We start from the raw sequence: 6,000 nt of genomic DNA, 5'->3' as shown, positions 1-6,000 counted from the left end.
GAAAATCTTCACTCGCCTCAAGTCCGAGCATAAAAATCAGCGCCCATGCAACAGCCAACAGCCAACAGGCAACATCCAAGAAACAGAAACAAAAATAACAACAAACTGGCCGTGAGTGCCGCCGGTTTGTGTTACCAACTCGTTGGCTTGTAAGCGATCCTGCGCCTATAAATTGCAACCAATACAGCAGAAGCCGCATCACCAGACCCGCGGCTGCTTGTTATACACCTGATATGTTGATGGGGTATATTGATTATATATATACCAGAACAGTTGATCGTAAAGTTTTAACTCGACTGGGGAGTATTGGAGATCGGGGCGGGTGAGGCTTAGGAAGGCGTGGCGTGGCAAGGCGAGAGTAGAAAATGCACATTTGAGGGATTCCACATGGGCAGTGTAAATTAAAGTGAAAGAGAACAGATGCTGGTGGCACTGGATAACGCGATAATTGGCTGGGCTCGAGTTTGATGGTCCCGGCTATGATATAACGAGTCCTTTCTCAGGTGTCTTCAAAAGTGAGCTGCCTCTCGAGCGATAAACATGAAAGGTGTTAGAAGTCTTCACAGACTACCTACCTAGAGAAATAAAAACACTATTCTCAAAGGTTATAATATTTTATTGGTTTTTATTGCATCTTATATGAACTTCAAAAGGGAGCTGGTTAAGTTATATCTTAAATCTTAAAAATATTGTGATATAATGATATTTTTATTCGTTTCAAATGTATGTATTAATTTTTAATAATTTATTTTATAACAAATTTAAAAGCACTGTAGATTCTTTAAGGCAAAGTCTTCTAAATTCTCATAACAATATAAGCATTCAAGTTTCAAAAATCATCTTTTAATTTGATTATTCTTAGAAAATATCTTAACAAATGACAATATTAAAAATAATTTAAACAAAATAGGCCACCACTCTTCGAGGGCATTAAATATTCGCCAGTCTGCCCCTTATTTGTTGCCTGCGTTGCATGCATATGTCGTTGCTCCCTCTCTCTCGCTCCAGGTAGCCCCATCTCTTTCTGCTTTCCAAGCTGGCCAAGACTCGCATCCATGCCAAGAAGTTAACAAGTTTGCGCCAAATGGGAGAAAGGCCGGCGATGAATACCGACAGCGATGATGACGACGACGAAGGCAGCAAAAATGCTGCAGTTGCTGCATGTTGCAAGTTGATGTTGTTGCTGTTGCTTCTGCTGTAAATTTTAATGGCTATGGCAGTTTCTGCATCCGCGCTTCACTGTCCTCCCTCTGAAGACCCTCTTCTGCTCCTCCGACCCGCCCCAGGAAATTTTCTAGCCAAGATCGTTGCGTAGGGCGCTGCAACTTCTACAGTTGCTACTTCTTATGGCTCTGCCTCAGCTGGCGTCGCTGCGTAATTGTAGGCCGCTGTTTTAGCTTGTTGTCGATAATTAGCGCTTGTTACCGCCGCCGCGCCCCCAACCGCCGCCTCGCCCCCCCGGCCCCGTCACCTCGCAACAGACGCAGCTGAGCTCTCGGCCTGGTTATTATTTATTATGATCTTGTTGTTTTTCATCCTAGCTCATTGGCCATGACCATGACCATGCCCATGCGCGTCGGTTAAAAAGGAAACAGCTCCCCCGATTACTCACTCAGGCCCCCTCACTTTTTTCCTCATTTAGCCTGGCATTTTCCATAATTATTTGAGGTAAAAGGCTGCGTTTTAGATGGGACACATACCCTGTGGCACACTCCAAAAAAATAAGGAAATCGAATGTAAATTTTGGACTGTTTTCGTGTTTGTATGAAAAGGTAATTTTCCGTGAAGGTAATTACACATTATTTTGAAAAACGGGTGTTCATTAAAAAGGATCTTATAGGGCTAGGAACAATAATTTCTGAAGTAAAGGTTAATGGTTATAAATGAAGGAAACCATTAGCTTTTCGAGGATCATGCTAAGAGGTTTTCTTTTATTATTAAAGAATAACTATTTGCCCATAAATCAAAGATTTTTTTGTAGTGTAAATTGTAAATGATCGCCAGCAAATGTAATAATATAAATGAACATCAGCAGTTAGTTTTCAATCATGTTTTCTCTCTGTTTTCCTTAAAGCCTGCTGCTGCCCATTTCATGACTTTTTTTTTGTATTCTTCCTCATGCGAAAGGCTTTAGCGGAAAGTTTAGTTTTTTGTTGTAATTTTTTTATGCCCCGCAGTTGTTTGAGCATTGAAAGCCGTTAAGGATGCCGGTCGTTTACACCCAGCTATGGCTATGGCCACAAATCGAAAGGAGGCCCCCAACCCCTTGGCCAAAGGAGGCCAAATGCTCATGGGGTTGTGTATTATAGTAATTACAAAATGAAGGAGATGCGAGCCGAGAGGATCCATAAAATCTTGCCAACACGATCTGTTTCACTATGTGGCGAAAAAAAATCTTATCGAAATCAGATCAGATCTGATGAGATTGAAATCGCTTTTTCACCCGAGATCCAAGGCGAAAAAAATCCAAAGAATTATGACTTCAGTAGATGGTCAGCAAAAAAGGTAATATTTTCCTCCAGGATTGTAAAATTTTCAAAGCCTATTTAGCCTCATTCCCACACACGCTTGTTCTCACAAAATTCTAATTAAATTTTGAGAAACCTATGGGAATTCTTATTTCCTGCCATGATGTGGGTGTTCCAGGCTTTCTTTTCCTGAATTGCGTGTCAGGGAACAATCACAACAGATGCAGCCACATCCTTCCACTTTACTGAATTCAATTGCCAGTTCTGGCCAAGTGGGCCACAGTAGTTGACCATTTAGCATGTCAGCAGTGGCTCCTGGGCCACCTGGATTGTCATGAGAACGTAAAGAATAGTCAATAATATTCAAAGGAAATCCTTAGGCCATCATGCATTTGGTATATGTGTGTGGACATATGCGATTTACTGGAACTATCTGTGAGGTGAGGTGAGGCAAGACATTTATCCTCTTAGAAAGTAAAACGACCAATATTAAGACTCTCTCTGGATAAACAAGAGAAAGGTAGAAAGGGCATTGAAATCCTAAGGATAAAGAGTTCTTAAGCCGTAGCAACGATCGATCAAAATAAATCACAAATGTGTACAAAACACAAACACACAGCACTGGGCCATCGGAATGAAAGCCTTATTACAATTGCACAGACAATTTTCCAATTTTCCACACACTTTGTGTGTGTTTTGGGTAAACAAACGTTTCAACATTCTGCTTTTCCTTTTTGCTTTTTTTGCGTAACAAAAGAGGAAAATGCAGTCCAAGAAAATTGCCTCCGTTCAAAGGTACAAAAAGCAGCAGCTGTCAAGGCGAGAAGGTCGCATTAACCCAGTCCGGTCCGGTCGGGTCGGGTCCGATCTGAATGTGATGGAAAAAAATATATGTATATAAAATCGAAAAGGACAACATCTGCCGCCTTGCTGTGACTTTGACTAGAACGGGGGACTCATTTCGAGACGCCTGGCAGGACTCCTTTTTTTCCTTCGGCCTTCCTTTTTTTTCTCTTCTTTGCGGGCGAGACCCCATGGGACGTAAAGACGTTTGCGGGCCATTGTTAGACACGGCCAATTGCCTGGAAATTTGTGGTGTCCTTTAGGGCCAGGTAAGGTGTAAAAGGGACTTACATGCGTTCAGCGAAGATCGATGGCGGAACAAAAAAAATTATAAACGTCGAGATTGTGTGGTCGCGGTCAACGTGGCCATATATCAATGGCCAAGAACCTGCGGTTGACCCAAGCCAAAAACCGAAAACCAAAAACTGAAAACCCGGCTTGACACTAATCATAGATCAGGCGTAAAGGCGTTGATTTGTTGCCTTCAGGTAACTTTTCAACTTTTCGCCATTCCCGCTAACTCATTAGAGCTCCTCGCTGCGATGTTAGCAAGCGTTTTTTCGCCACGAAAGAAAATCTTAATAAATTCATCAAAAATCAGCAGCAAGCATCTCACGATCCACCGAAGAAGGGGCATTGCTAGTCAGCCACTCAGTTTGCCATCCAAACTTGCAGTTGCAACAAAAAAAAAATAAAAATAAAACAAGGTAAAAAAACTGCAAAAAATCAATGCCAGTTGATCGTCAAACAGAAAACTTACAAATATATTTAGCATTTTGTCGCTGCAGCTGGACACGTTTCTGATTCGGTTTTTTGGTTTTCGGTTGCCCGATTCTCCATTCTCGACTTCACTTCGATGGTTCTGTTCTGTCTCCTCTGATTTCTGAACTCAAAAGCGGCCTGAATCGCGGCCCAAGTCAAGTTAGCCGGTTTCTTCCTCTCGTTTGTTTGGTGGCGGAGGCGTCTTTACACATTTGCATGCTCAAACAGCAATCGATCACAACAGCAACTCCAAAAGCAACAGCAACATTCCCAGCAACAGCAACAGCAACCAAGGGGCAACAGCAACATACACATATTGCCTGTTGAGCAGCAAACGCGATCAACCGTTCACCAAGTTTTCTACAGTAAACACTTATTTTTTGTTAATAAAAAAATACTCCAAATACCAATACTATACTAAGAAGTCCTTTTTTAATTGAATTAATTCTATTCGAAGTTATTTAAAACCATGGCATATTATTGAGGTTGCAATCTCTAATCAAGCAAAGAAAATTTTTAATTTGTAGCTTGAATTGTTAAACTTTTTGATTTCTTAAAACTCTTGAAACTATTTATTTTCCAAGAAATACAATATTATAATATTAAATCATTAAAACATTAATCATAAAAGTTCTTACAACGGAAATATATACATTCCTGATGTTCATTCCTTGAAGACTTTTCATCAAGGATCTAAAAATAAGGTAAAATATTTCAAACTTGCTCCTGTTTAAGCTTAATATCTCCTAGGCAGTCTCCACTGTACCTGTTGAATGAGGAGCTGGTTAGTTGCAAACTGGTTTAGTCTGCGTACACATGCAATGGATGATGGTGGCGACCCAGGCTGAGATTTTGTTTTGTATTTTTTTTTGTTATTTAGCTGCTCAGCCGATCGTTGTACGTACGTTTTTGGTAGTGTTGCATGCCACAGCAGCCAACCTCCCACCCCCCTTTTGCCACTATGCCCGCCCCCTCCCCCGCAGGAGCTGGCCAAGTGGAGGTTAAAAAAATTTGCAAAAATATTAACGAAACGTAGGCAGAGAGCCAACGGCGGCTGCTGTTCCTGTTGCAATTTAACACTTTCGGAAATTAGTAAGAAATATTTTTAAATAAAATAATTATAAATGAAAAAGAATTTAATGTAAAGAGGTAGATGCCCTTCGAAATATATAACTTCTTCTGTAGCTTTATAAAGTTTTTAGTTTAAAAGTAATCTTTTTTCTCAGTGCTGCTCCTGCTGCAGATCTGAAGCTAAGGTTGAAAATCTGAATCTTGGTCGGATCCCTGGGCTGCTGCTCGCCTTTTTCCACTCACACACATGCAGGCTGCAATTATAGTGAAGCTGCAGCTTTATCTGCCTTTTTCTGTGTCGGTTTGCCGGGGCGGTTTGTTGAACTTTGACAGGAAGTCGAGAGGCCCAAAGAGACAGGCTCAACTCAAGTTGAAGAGACGCTTTTTCGGGATGGAGATTGGTATGGAGGCTGGAGGACTGCTGCCATTGTGGGATGGGATGGGATGCCTTTGTGTTTGGGTGAAGGTTGTGAGACATGCAGAGTGGCCACAAGACAGAAGACAGAAGACAATTGACAATGTGAAAACGATGTCGATTAAGTTGCTGCCGTTGCTGGCTGCCAGTCGAAAGCCCACAGTCCACAGTCCAAAGCCCAAAGCCGAAAGGTAAACTTAAGAGGTAAGAGGTAAATATAAAGGTACTTGGTGCTGCCAAAGGGAGACAGGGAAGATCCGTCTGCGTCCCAAAAAGGGACGACCGACGATCGTTAAGCTGATCGAAGTCGAGCCAAAGGCAGAGTTATGCGAAAATCGTTGACTGGCCTGGGGGAGGGGAAGTGTAAATTGTTTTAACAGCCTTGAAGGACGAGCGGTCTTCTGTCTTCCGTCTTCCGTCTACCGTCTACAGGCTTCGGTT

Source organism: Drosophila ananassae, chromosome 2R (genome assembly GCF_017639315.1).
Source record: "Drosophila ananassae strain 14024-0371.13 chromosome 2R, ASM1763931v2, whole genome shotgun sequence".
Lineage (NCBI taxonomy): Eukaryota > Metazoa > Arthropoda > Insecta > Diptera > Drosophilidae > Drosophila > Drosophila ananassae.
Note: the sequence above shows the minus strand (reverse complement) of the source record.